Raw genomic sequence first — 13837 nt, 5'->3', positions numbered from 1 at the left:
CAATCTGTAGAAACTATGAGAATCGAAAGGTTCAGAACCTTTGTGAACCATCACCGCACAGTTGAAAAATATATGAAATTCAATATGGATGGTTTTAAGAGATAGATGGGAGGGGTTGAATGTAGCTGAAGGGTGGGACCAATGACAAGAAGATAACAAATAGAAATCCAATATGTATGGTGTTAAGAAATAGATGGGAAAGGTTGAGGGTAAATGAAGTACAGGACTAAAAACAAACAAAATATAACTATTGTAAAATAGGTTGTGTCTGTAAAATGTATATAGTATCTATAGGCTGGAAGTAGAAGACCAATTGGTGTTGTTCATTAGTTTACTCCAATTAGTGGAGGGGTGGTAGGGTTAGTGGAAAAAAATAAAGGAAAATATATTTTTAAAAGATTTTGGACACACCTACTCACTCCAGGGTTTTTGTTAATTTGTACTTTTTTCTACAGTGTAGAATAATAGGGAAGACATCACACCTATGAAGTAACACATATGGAATCATGTAGTAACCAAAAAAGTGTTAAACAAATCAAAATATATTTATATTTGAGATTCTTCAAAGTAGCCACCCTTTGCCTTGATGACAGCTTTGCACACTTGGCGTTCTCTCAACCAGCTTCACGAGGTAGTCACCTGAAATGCATTTCAATTACCCGGTGTGCCTTGTTAATTTGTGAAATTTCTTTCCTTAATGCATTTGAGCCAATCAGTTGTGTTGTGACAAGTTGGTTTGGTATACATAAGATAGCACTATTTGGTAAAAGACCATGTCCATATTATGTCAAGAATGGCTCAAATAAGCAAAGAGAAATGACAGTCCATCATTACTTTAAGACATGAAGGTCAGTCAATCCGGAACATTTCAAGAACTTTGAAAGTTTCTTCACGTGCAGTCGAAAAACCATCAAGCGCTATGATGAAACTGGCTCTCATGAGAACTGCCACAGGAAAGGATGACCCAGAGTTACCTCTGCTGCAGAGGATAAGTTCATTAGAGTTACCAGCCTCAAATTGCAGCCCAAATAAATTCTTCACAAAGTTCAAGTAACAGACACATCTCAACATCAACTGTTCAGGGGAGACTGTGTGAATCAGGCCTTCATGGTCGAATTGCTGCAAATAAACCACTACTTAAAGGACACCAATAATAAGAAGAGACTTGCTTGGGCCAAGAAACACGAGCAATGGACATTAGACCGGTGGAAAGTCCAAATTTGAGATTTTTGGTTCCAACAGCCATGTCTTTGTGAGACGCAGAGTAGGTGAACGGATGATCTCCGCATGTGTTGTTCCCACCGTGAAGCATGGAGGTGGTGGTGTGGGGGTGCTTTGCTGGTGACACTGTCAGTGATTTATTTAGGATTCAAGGCACACTTAACCAGCATGGCTACCACAGATTTCTGCAGCGATAAGCTGTTTGTTTTTCAACAGGACAATGATCCATCACACCTCCAAGCTGTGTAAGGGCTATTTGACCAAGAAGAAGAGTGATGGAGTGCTGTCTCAGATGACCTGGCCTCCACAATCACCCAACCTCAACCCAATTGAGATGGTTTGGGATGAGTTGGACCACAGAGTGAAGGAAAAGCAGCCAACAAGTGCTCAGCATTTGTGGGAACTCTTTCAATCATTCCAGGTGAAGCTGGTTGAGAGAATGCCAAGAGTGTGGAAAGCTGTCAAGGCAAAGGGTGGCTACTTTGAAGAATATAAAATATATTTGTTTAACACTTTTTTTGTTTACTACATATGTTATTTCATAGTTTTGATGTCTTCACTATTATTCTACAATGTAGAAAATAATTAAATATAAAGAAAAACCCTTGAATGAGTAGGTTTGTCCAAACTTTTGACTGGTACTGTATGTCATAACAATAAAATGCCCACTCTTCCAGCCTCTCTCGCGCTCTCCCAACTCATAAGATTTCAGTCGCATCTCGCGACCGACACTCGTCTGTCCAATGGATGTAAATGGCTTGCCCGCAATATAGCAAGCTTCTCAATCCGCACTGATTGGTAAAGTAATTTAATGTTCAGCCAACTATAAAAATAAATGATTTCAAAGTTTTTAAACGGAACAGAAAGGAACAATATAAGCGTAACGTTTTACGAACTGGTTCAGAACATTAATTTTGCTGGTTAGAACAGTGGAACGGAACAAAAAAAAAATGTTTCTGTTCAGAACGAAACATTGGAAAATGATTTCAGTTCCAACCCCTGCTGCTAATACCTATTCACGAATTGGGGGTGGGACGTTGTGGTGATTTCCACATGGAGTGGAGAAATGACAACAAGCAGGGCACTGGCGGCTGTTTACCTTTTTTAGCTAGCTAATGTTATCTGTTGTCGCTACACCGCATTCAATAGATTAGCCAGCTGGCTAGGCTATGGCTTATTCTCCTAGCTGGATTTGTCATAAATATTTAGGGAAAATGTTGCCACAGGTGGATAGGGGGAACCAGTATCTTTTGACTTTGCTATCTATTGTTATCTCAAGTTTTGGCATGTCCCATAAATTGCTTCTGTGAATCCGCCATAGAAATATAAATAATCAGATGAAACTGGTAATATGGATAGCTTAACTATTCAACGGTTTGGACTAGAAACGCATCTTTCTAGATTGTAATGGATAGGGTAGGCTGCTGGCAGGCTATTTGGCTGCGCAACAGCAATGCCAAGTCATGCCATGGTTAGGGGAATTGAAATGATGGGCCACAATGACTTTGCTCATGATGAATGCCGCAAATGATATCTAACAACACCCCGATCGCATCGGACATGAAACGAAACACCAATACAAATGTAACAACAGAACAAAATAGATAAATACGTTTGTGGAATTTTCTTTCTCGGGCGCCTTTTATATTATAGGATAGACACATGATTTCTAGCTGGACCAATCAAAGCAGTGGCGCATGGTCAAAACCATTCATCTTGGGGGGAGCAGGCACCTGAGACCAGCGTTTTCCACCACCATTGACAAAACACCAAATTATGGAATTTCTCGCTGAAGGATGGTGTGTTGTCACATCACTCCAACATAGATTCTACAAGTGTCTGGAACTATGTCAAGGTTCATTGAAGCTGTTCTGGCTCGTGTTGGCCCAACTCCCTATTAAGACACTATGTTGGTGTTTCCTTACCTGTAACGCCATGCTTTATAAGATAAGCTTATTTGCTATGTGTCTGTCCGTCTGTGCGTCTTCCTGTGTGATGAATTGTTTATATCAGTCCCATGCCTGTAGTCTGTCATGGCCACTCACACAAGAACAGAGGTTGTTTGACATTTGTTCCATCTCTTTTACTGTCTGTCCGTCCCTAAGCCACTGGCCTCTGACAGTATAGTACCCTCTTCTTCATACTGTACATATACAATACATTATCTTGCCACTGTGTTCTGTGTATTTTGTGGGGGCTGGCTTCGTATAGGAATTGTGAGCATGTGGGAAAGTCATTGGAATTCCAGCAATTCGTACATGCTAGCTAGGAAAGCATATTTGAGGGCAAAATGCAGGCTAATTGAACAGTTTCCTATACCATCGGATTGAGTTACTTTTAGTCCTCCATGCATTTTCCTCGTGTCTTGTGCTTGTTTCAGTTCCCTCCAGTAGTTGCTTCTCCTTAGTATTGCTTTTACATAAGATTCACGGTATGCTGCTTGTAACAAATTAATGTGAAATGTTTCTTATTCTCTTCCCTTCTCGGCATTCACCTTTTTATATAGCCATTGCTTTTGCCTGGTAGGAGCAAGAGACATTTAACTTTGACCCTGTTGTGCAACCGTTGTCATGGTAACCCGACAGCAGCTCGTTCTAAAATATGTTGCCCTTTTGTAATTGGGTGTGGTGAGTAGAATGATTGAGCCTGACACCTTGGAAATCAAGTTTAAAACAATGAGTTTATATCTGGTTGCTCTTTTTAGTACAGCTACTGTTGGCTTGTGACTCATTCAAAAGACTTCTCTATAGATTTCGCCAGCGTGTAGTCCTAAAACCCAGAAAAAAGTTACCTCTGGTTCCTTCTGCCATCCTATGGGGAAAATGAATGAGGAAAGAAGAGGGTTTTGGGATAAACACTGACAGGTCAGAGGTTAACACAGGCTCAGGAGATCTAATACGTTTTGTTCTATGAGATAATAGCCGTCCGGTAACATTACCTTTATGAATTATGAAGCCTTTATTTTGTATTATTACATAAATTCTTCTAAATTATACAGAAAGTGATGTTAGCTGATGAAGATTATTTCATGACACAAATGTAGAAGATCTTCTAAGCCTGTGTTTTTGGCATTTATCCAAAAACCATACAAAAACAACATTTAATTTTCCTCATAGGCTTCGTCCAACGAAACATGGCGGAGTTGGTGCCTGCAAAAAGACGCCATTACTATTTCTCTCTATTCTTATACAATTACTAAATAAATAGCCAACATATTAAAACAATTAATAAACAAGTATTACAAGTATCCATTTTCATACATGCATTTACTCATCTCACAATGTCAGAGACGTGTGTGTATAGGTGACAAGAAGTCAGGCGCAGGAGAGTTAAACGGAGTGTAAAATGGAGTCTTTTAATGAATGTCCACGTAACATGCTCCATAACACTAATAAGAACAGAATATAAACAAACATGGGTACGAGGACCCGTCGCGCACCTATACAACAAACACAACACTGACAATAAACCATCTCTGACAAAGACCTGAGGGGAAACAGAGGGTTAAATACACAGCAGGTAATGAATGGGATTGAAAACAGGTGTGTGGGAAGACAAGACAAAACCAATGGAAAATGAAAAATGGATCAATGATTGCTAGAAGACCGGTGACTTCGACCGCCGAGCACCACCCGAACAATGAGAGGCAACGACTTCGGCAAAAGTCGTGACACACAAATACATTTAATCATCTCATTATTCAGCTAGTGTTCAATACACAGCAAGAAACAATGTTTAGGCTTTTGTTTATATCCTGTTTCCATTTGGACTGAGCCTCCGTTACCATGACAACTGAGCTGCCATTAGTTATTGTTAGCTTCTATGCTAGCGGACATCTAACTAATTTAACTATGAAAACGTAACGAACACAATACAACAATAGCATAACTTCGCTCCTCTTAACTTACTGTTTCTTATGTGCTTTACAACTCGCTCACCTTGGAAAAAAAGTTTAAACCAATGAGTTTATATCTGGTTGCTCTTAGTACTGCCTCCTTTGACTTGTCACTCATTCAACTGACATGCTAGCATGAGAACTACAGGAGTGAGAGCTCGCGAAAAAAACGCTGGAGCGAGCAGCCCTCTCTGTTGGCCCAAACCCAGCACAACCACACTTCTATAAATATACTGTATGATTAGCTCGAAATTACAAAGTTTAACATATCTCACATTCTCCTCCTCTTGAAAAATGGGGTCCCGATATTACAACTATACAGGTATATTATACTGTACCTTCAACTACTTGTTGGCATTGCACAGGGAACCTAAAAATGACCAATTCAACTATACCACTTACCCTCAGTGGCCAGTTTATTAGGTACACACATCTAGGACCTGGTCAGACACCCCTTTGCCTCTAGAACAGCCTGAATTCTTCGGGGTATGGAAATGTTGCACAATTGGTATCAAAGGCACATCCCCCACACCATTACTCTACCATCCTGTACCGTTGACAACAGGCCTTGGACTCATGCTGCTTACGCCAAATCCTCACTGCCATCAGCATGATGGAACTGGGATTTGTCGGCAGTGCTTGACTTAGTCCGGAACGTGGTACCGGCACCTCTAATTTTGGCGGAGTTGTGTACCGTCTCCTCTATAAAACAAAGTAGCCTATCGCCTTCCCAGATTCACACACCGAGGCAAAAAAAGGTTGATCAAAGCAGAATGACGGCGAGATCTGCATTGAACGAGTGGAATCACTTCTCCTGTGCAGTGTTCCATCTGGTTTGATCTCTATTGTTGTTCTCCATTCTCTGAGCAAAGCTCTCGCTTCACTGTGTGAATACATTTGCACTTGGTTTCTCATCTTGTACTCAAACACTTTCCCAATCACTGGGTCTTTGTGTTGAGCCCCCTGTGTTGAGCCCCCCGTGTCTCATCTCTGGAGATTGGCTGTACTGTGCTGAGTAGTGTCTCGTTCTTGGATGGCGTTGAATGTGATCGAGCTGAACAGTGGAGTAGGCTCTTCTTGCTGCTTTGTGGCACTGGCACTGTCCTGACTTACTCCCTCTGTACACTGTGTCATGAACGCCTCCGTATCCAATGGCATCCTTGATTGGCTATCTGCGTTTCCATTTACCTTACCAGGTCTGTACTTTATGGGGAAGTTGAAATCAGCCAATTCAGCAACCCACATCTGATCTTTTGCATTCAACTTAGTGGTGGTCAGCACCCCTGCTTTAATTTCTTAACATTCACAACCGTAAGTTAGCAGCTTGCCTACTTGTAAATCATTTGTAAATAATGACCTTGTAATTCCTGTTATGGTGAATATTGCCTGTGCAATGTTGTTAGCTAATGTTCTGTTAATTATATGAGCTGGCTGGACAAAGAAAACCATTATTAATTAATTAAGCAGGTCCTAATAAACATACGACCAATACAATTTATTTTCAAAAGAATAGAATAGCATATTTTGATTTGAATTTGGTCAGAAATGATGTATTTCTAAAATAGACCTACTTTCCCCACACAACTTGAGTGTCACAAACATGTGGAACCACTGTCATATAACAGAAAAGTTGTATTTTTAAAACAGAGCCCAGGTCCTCATTTTTGTGATCCTTTTGGAATTACCTGGATTTCTGCATAAATTGGTCATAAAATTTGATCTGATCTTTATCTAAGTCACAACAATAGACAAACACAGTCTAATAACATACACATTGAACACACTGTGTAAACATTCACAGGTCAGGGTGGGAAAAGTATGTGAACCCTTGGATTTAATAACTGGTTGACCCTCCTTTGGCAGCAATAAACTCAACCAAATGTTTTCTGTAGTTGCAGATCAGACCTGCACAACGGTCAGGAGGAATTTTGGACCATTCATCTTTACAAAACTGTTTCAGTTCAGCAATATTCTTAGGATGTCTGGTGTGAACTGCTTTCGAGGTCATGCCACAGCATTTTAGATCAGGTTGAGGTCAGGACTCTGACTGAGCCACTCCAGAAGGTGTATTTTCTTCTGTTGAAGCCATTCTGTTGTTGATTTACTAATGTGTTTTGGGTCATTGTCATGTTGCATCACCCAACTTCTGTTGAGCTTCAATTTGTGGACAGAGCCTTACATTCTCCTGCAAAATGTCTTGATAAACTTAGGAATTAATTTTACCATTGATGATAGCAAGCTGTCCAGGCCCTGAGGCAGCAAAGCAGCCCCAAACTGTGATACTTTACATTTGGGATGAGGTTTTGATGTTGGTGTGCTGTGCCTTTTTTTCTCCACACATAGTGTTGTGTGTTCCTTCCAAACAACTCAACTTTAGTTTAATCTGTCCACTGAATATTTTGCCAGAAGCGCTGTGGAACATTCAGGTGCTCTTTTGCAAACTTCAGATGTGCAGCACTGTTTTTTTGGACAGCAGAGCATTCTTCCGTGGTGTCCTCCCATGAACACCATTCATGTTTAGCGTTTTACGTATCGTAGACTCATCAACAGAGATGTTAACTTCCAGAAATCTCTGGAACATGCTAACTGACACCAGAATTCTTCTTAACCTCATTGAACATTCTGCACTGTGCTCTTGCAGTCATCTTTGCAGGGCGGCCACTCCTAGGGAGAGTAGCAACAGTGCTGAACTTTCTCCATTTATAGACAATTTGTCTTACTGTGGACTGATGAACATCAGGCTTTTAGAGATACTTTTGTAACCCTTTCCAGCTTTATGCCAGTCAATAATTCTTAATCTTAGGTTTTCTGAGATCTCTTTTGTTCGAGGCAGTCCAGTGTCCTTTTGCCCATCTTAATCTTTTCTTTTTATTGGCCAGTCTGATATGGCTTTTTCTTTGCAACTCTGCCTAGAAGGCCAGAATCCCAGAGCTGCCTCTTCACTGTTGACGTTGAGACTGTTGTTTTGCGGGTACTATTTAATGAAGCTGCCAGTTGAGGACTTGTGGAGGCGTCTGTTTCACAAACTAGACACTCTAATGTACTTGTCCTCTTGCTCAGTTGTGCACCGGGGCCTCCCACTCCTCTTTCTATTCTGGTTAGGGCCAGTTTGCGCTGTTCTGTGAAGGGAGTAGTGGCAATTTTTCGCATGGAATAGCCTTCATTTCTCAGGACAAGAATAGACTGATGAGTTTCTGGAGAAAGTTCTATGTTTCTGGCTAGTTTGAGCCTGTAATCGAACCCACAAATGCTGATACTCCAGATACTCAACTAGTCTAAAGAAGGCCAGTTTTATTGCTTATTTAATCAGAACAACAGTTTTCAGCTGTGCTAACATAATTTCAAAATGGTTTTCTAATGATCAATAAGCCTTTTAAAATGAAAAATCTGCCATTTCCAGCTACAATAGTCATTTACAGCATTAACAATGTCTACACTGTATTTCTGATCAATTTGATGTTATTATAAAAATGGACAAAAAATGTACGGTAATTTACGGTAGTGTATGCAATGACAGTGAGTGTGGTGCGCCACTGACTGTTATGGAAACAACAATGGTTGTGCGTGTGTGTGTGTGTGTGTGTGTGTGAGTGGCGCGGGGAGGGCAGCACGGAGCGTCTCTCTCTGGCACCAACCATGGCACTGCACTGTGCTCATGGAGGCTTTTCAGCTTGAGAGCTTTTCAGATAAACTGCTCTTTCTCTATTTTCTCTCCATCCATCACACTCTCTATTTTTCTCCCTTTCACTTTCTCTCCTTTTTATCTATTTTCTCTCCCCCTCTTTCTGTCTCCCTCTCTCGCTACACAATGACTGCCATTCACAGGCATTCACCTGACACTTCATGAAGAACAAAAAAGTGCTCTGAAGAAAAACGTGTCTGAAATGCCATGGAAGGCAGTTGGGATTTCTGCTTGACATTCACTCGGACCCAGAGTCAGGTTGCTTCATGTCCACTGTGGGTTCACTGGTTTCCACCCCCTGTTTGTGGGACATGGGGATGGAGGAGGGAGTGGAGGGGGGAAACCTGGCCCGGTGCCTGGTAGGAAGAAAGCGAGATGCATGAAGATGGAGACTGGCGAAATATCACTGAGGTCATTACCATAGTTGGGCCATTACACCTTTGGTGGTCTGACAAAGCACACCCCTCACTTGCTTAAAATTCACGAGTTGTGTTAACTCATATGGAGCCTTGATCTGAGTGAGTTTGAAAGATTTATATCTGAATTGGACGTAGTATGGAGAAAAAGCTAATAATTTCCATCTCTTTTCCTCTTTTAACTTCTGTTAAAACAGTCCCAGTCAGTGTGTGTGGTATGTCTGTCAGTGTTACAGTCTGAGCTGCCCTTGCTGGCCTCATAATGAATGGGCTAATGTTGTGAATGGTTGGCTGCAGCAGCTAACAGGGCATGTATTGTTGGAGCTCTGTCATTGTGGCTGCCAGGGGGAGACTTGTGTTGTTGTTGTCAGATGTTGTTAAGTGAACCTGACTAGCTAGTTGGTGCTAGCTGGTGGCTAGCTGGTGTTAGTGCACTTAGCATCATTTGGCCGTGGCTGGAGACTTTTTGAAGTGCTCTCCCTCAGTCCTCTTTTGTCCTGAGGGACTCCTTCCTCTCCTCTGAAACAGCGCCCATATATGGTCATGCCTGGGAGAAGCACGGTCTGACTGTTATTCAGTTTCTCTCCCCTTCAACTCCAGCATTAACTGAACCCTGCTCTTTTAAATGAATGGAAAAGTTCTCGACCCACCTGACCTCTTTCCTTAATAACACTCAGCTAAAGAAACTAAAAAAAGATAACTTCTAAATAGACTACAAGTTCCCCTATAACCACCACAAGACTTCCTTTGTGTTGTCTAGAAAACGACAACATATCAGACTGCTGAATGCAATGGCTGTAAATACGACGTTTCCCACACAATGAGCCAGTCTTTTAGCTTCCAAATGTTCTTTAATTGCATAAAACCATCCCATTTTCAGATACATCTCTTAAGTTATATTTTATCCAAATTTAGACAGCCTTTTACTTTGCTAAATATCAAAACGAAAAACAAGCTCTACCTCCAATGAATTCAGCCCTGTCTCTGACTAACAGCGCTCTCATATAAACCCAGCTCACGTTTGTCTCTCTCTATGCTGAGCTTCTTTGATATGTACCCTGTTTTAGTTTCCCTCTCCACACTGTCCTGTTTAGGCTCATCGTCTTCCAGGGAATGCTTTGTGACACAACTCTCTTTGGATGGGTTTGTTACATCAGGATGTAGTGTAGGAACTTGATTCCTCTCCTTTTTGGCCCGAACAGGACAGGCTTAACCCTCAGGAGGTTTGCTGTTGTGCGTGTGTGTCTGCGTGTGTCTGCGTGTGTCTGCGTGTGTCTGCGTGTGTCTGCGTGTGTCTGCGTGTGTCTGCGTGTGTGTCTGAGTGTGTGTCTGAGTGTGCGTCTGTGTGCATGTGTGTGGGCTGGCCTTGTGGAATGTTGTGTGTGTGTTAGGGGAGGGCCAGGGCCAGGCTGTCCTGTGATGTCACAGACTACCGCTTCAGAAGAGCTGTCAGATAAATAGATGAGAGGGGGAAAGAAGGGGAGGAGGAGAGGATAGAAGGAGAGAGGGTTTGGATAGGAGAGTGATCTGACCTGGCAGAGGGAAAAGTACAGAGCAGAACATTTTGTACTGGTGTTGGAAGGGTCAGCTTGTGTAGTACCCCTATTCTCCACTTACCCTTTTTAGCAGTGTGTGCACACAAACAGTCAGGACAGGGCCGAATTAGGAGTGATGAATTGGAAGGTGGAGCGAGGGATTCTTTTTTTCCCACAGAACCAAAGAAAAACCACACTTTAAGCTCGTACCAACCTCACATATGAAGCAATACAAACTCACAGGAAACGATAATGTCTTTTGACAAGTAACTTTTAACAAAATGTCACTTTATTCTACAGTGCGCATTTTCACTCAACCAAAAAAGTGGTGACGCCTGTTCATAAACATCCTGGGCTTAGGGTGTGGAAGTCTGCTCTCTACATCAGTCAGTCGCCATGACATGACACATTAGTATTCAAACCATGAGGTAGCTGGAGAGGAGGAGCCTCTGTGTCTGCCAATCAGCTCCGCCTTAAGCTAGCAACCAACACCCATCAACACCTTGCCAAAAACCAATGACCTGCCTGGTGTGTTGCCATGGTGACAGCCTGTTGTTCCACCCCTCACCGTTGACCGTTGCAGTGCAGTGAAAAGAGGGCAGGATTAGTGGGTTGATGCAACCACTGGGAGGATTCATGGGAGGTATCTGAAGTCAAGGTCACAAGACTGGTTGGCAGGCTATGTGTGCGCGCATGTCTATCGTGTAGACTTTTCCATAACGGGCTGTAAGGTGATCCCCTCCAGTGTTGCGGTGTGGTAGTGTCTGGCTGTGGTGTCTGGTGTGATGCTCTCCTCTCCTATATTGGGCCTTTCAGTCGCTTCTCTGTCAGCTGATACAACACAGACCTGCAGACACGTCAGCACCGCTCTGAGAGGGAGAGGTGGAGCGTGTCTGTGGCAGATCTGAGAGCAACACACACAGACGTACGTACACACACACCCATCTGACCCCAGCCTCCTCAGGTTTCATCCTCACTGGTGTGTGTGTGTGTGTGCTGGAAGTCAGAAGGGGTGTGTGTCTATATTTTTCCGATTGAGACCCACTCTAAATCAAACAGATCAGACTGCTGAATGCTATGGCTACTAAGAATAACACCCCTTGGCTTCTTGTTAACGTGACTCTCTTTGGGATACGAGATATATTATCTGATGGGCTTAGATCACTTTTTCATGTGTGTTTTTGGAGGAGAACAGTGAATGTCTATACAGCTGGTTTAAGGTCTCGGTGCAGAAATAGCCAGGTCGTACAAAGTTCCAGTCGACAGTGCAAGTGGTGCTAGGCAGTGTCTCGGTAACTTGTAGGAATCTCTCTGCCCATACCTATGCCTCATCCGTAGTCTGCCATTAAATAGCTAGCAATGCAAAATGGAGTACATGTTTAGAAAGGGGTTTGGCAATAAATCCATTGTGCATGTCTTCTTTTCAAATGCATGCTATGAAAACCATTTATCTTAGTTATAACTGAAGATATCTAGTTTTCTCAAATGTATGATGAATTGCGCCCATTGTTCAATGTACCTTTTTCATTTAAAATGCTTTCGGGACACCTTTGTCTACATGTAGCTGACTAAATGAATGTGACCCAGTTATTTCCTGTTAAATAACAACCACAGCCAGTGCTTTTGTTCCTAGTGTTAGTAGGCCTAACTGTAGCGATCATCATGTGAGAAGGGACGCTTACACAGTCCCAGGCCTCACTTATTCTGAATGGCTGGCGTTGTGGAGGCACTCTGCATGCTGCCTGTCTATTGGGACCACTGTGTTGACACAACCCAGGCCCTCATATCAAATCCAATTTTATTTGTCACAAGCTTCATAAACAATGAGTGTAACCTAGGGCTGTTGCGGTGACCGTGTTACCGCCATACCGGCGGTCACAAGTCATGAAGGCAGTCAAATTCCACATGACCGTTTAGGCACGGTAATTAGGCTTCTCCAAGCTCTGATGCTGCTGCTGGTCATTATTAGCCTAGCAAACTTGCTAACTGCCTGGTACACAGCACTCTATTGTCCCTCTAATCACTCTGACGTCAATGCAAATGTAATCAAAAATCTAATCACACACTTCATGAGTCCATGAGCTCATGTTGCGCAACATTTCTATTGGCTGTGCAATTGTGGGAGAGAACAGAGTGATGGCCGCTAATAAAAAGAGGAGGATCCCATCAGCGTTCTATATGCTAGGCCCCTATATTTATTTCTCAACTTTCCTAATATTAAGCACATTGCTTCTCTTTACAACAGGAGTATAGTCTGCCTGGCTGGCATGAAAATGAACCATGTGCATAGATGACATGTATTTTTTCTCGCTGCCCCTGTTTCCCCTGTTTTGAGACAGGTGCATGATAAATGGTCCATTCTAAATCACAACTAATTTCACACATATATTAGGTAGTATATGTAATGACAAAACTAAATCAAGAATAGTCTGATGTGTGACAATATTAGCCTATCACTTGTGAATCATATATTATCACTAGTGAATGATGCCCAGTGTAAGAAACAATAGCTTTCTTTTGCAGCTTTTTCTAATCATAGTCACACACCTGATATAGCCTAGCCCATAGACCTATATGTTTAGTAAGGTTTGTATCATAACTAAAGTGGCCAAATAACGTCTTGAAATTAAGCACATTCATCTGCTTTAAAGTTACATTGATAACTCTAAATGAAACATATAGGAGGACCAGTTTCTTTGTTTACCGCTCAACACAGAATAGCTGCAGGTGTTCACTCTCTCAAATAGTTTGGAGAAAATATTGATATTTTATTCAGCTTCGTTCAATTGTATTCTTCATACTATAATATAAAATAATGCCACTGAATTATAAGCAAATCTCGTCTGCTAAGTGAACTAGTGTAGCCCGCAGCCATATGGCATAGCCAGATCAGGACCTAACATAAGGACAACTCAGTGTATGCTATTCTGTTCTTCTGAAATAGACTACATTTTCTTCATATCATGTTTCTTTAGACCTGTCTAAATTAAATAATGGATTTATTGTGAAGGTGTAGGCTATATAACACGGATTTATTAGACATTTAAAAATGTCTAATAAATCTTTGTGTGGATGCCAGGAGATACTA

General features: G+C 41.9%; 1 protein-coding gene across 1 annotated transcript in view; it reads left to right on the top strand.

Annotated features, from left to right (window-relative positions):
• The window catches only part of LOC112214774 (serine/threonine-protein phosphatase PP1-beta catalytic subunit), a 42557-nt gene that overhangs the window by 17256 nt on the left and 11464 nt on the right, over positions 1 to 13837 (top strand). The gene's annotated exons all lie outside the window — the stretch shown is intronic.

The sequence above is a fragment of the Oncorhynchus tshawytscha genome, linkage group LG15, assembly GCF_018296145.1.
Source record: "Oncorhynchus tshawytscha isolate Ot180627B linkage group LG15, Otsh_v2.0, whole genome shotgun sequence".
Classification (NCBI taxonomy): Eukaryota; Metazoa; Chordata; class Actinopteri; order Salmoniformes; family Salmonidae; genus Oncorhynchus; species Oncorhynchus tshawytscha.
This window is presented reverse-complemented; position numbering and strand designations above follow the sequence as displayed.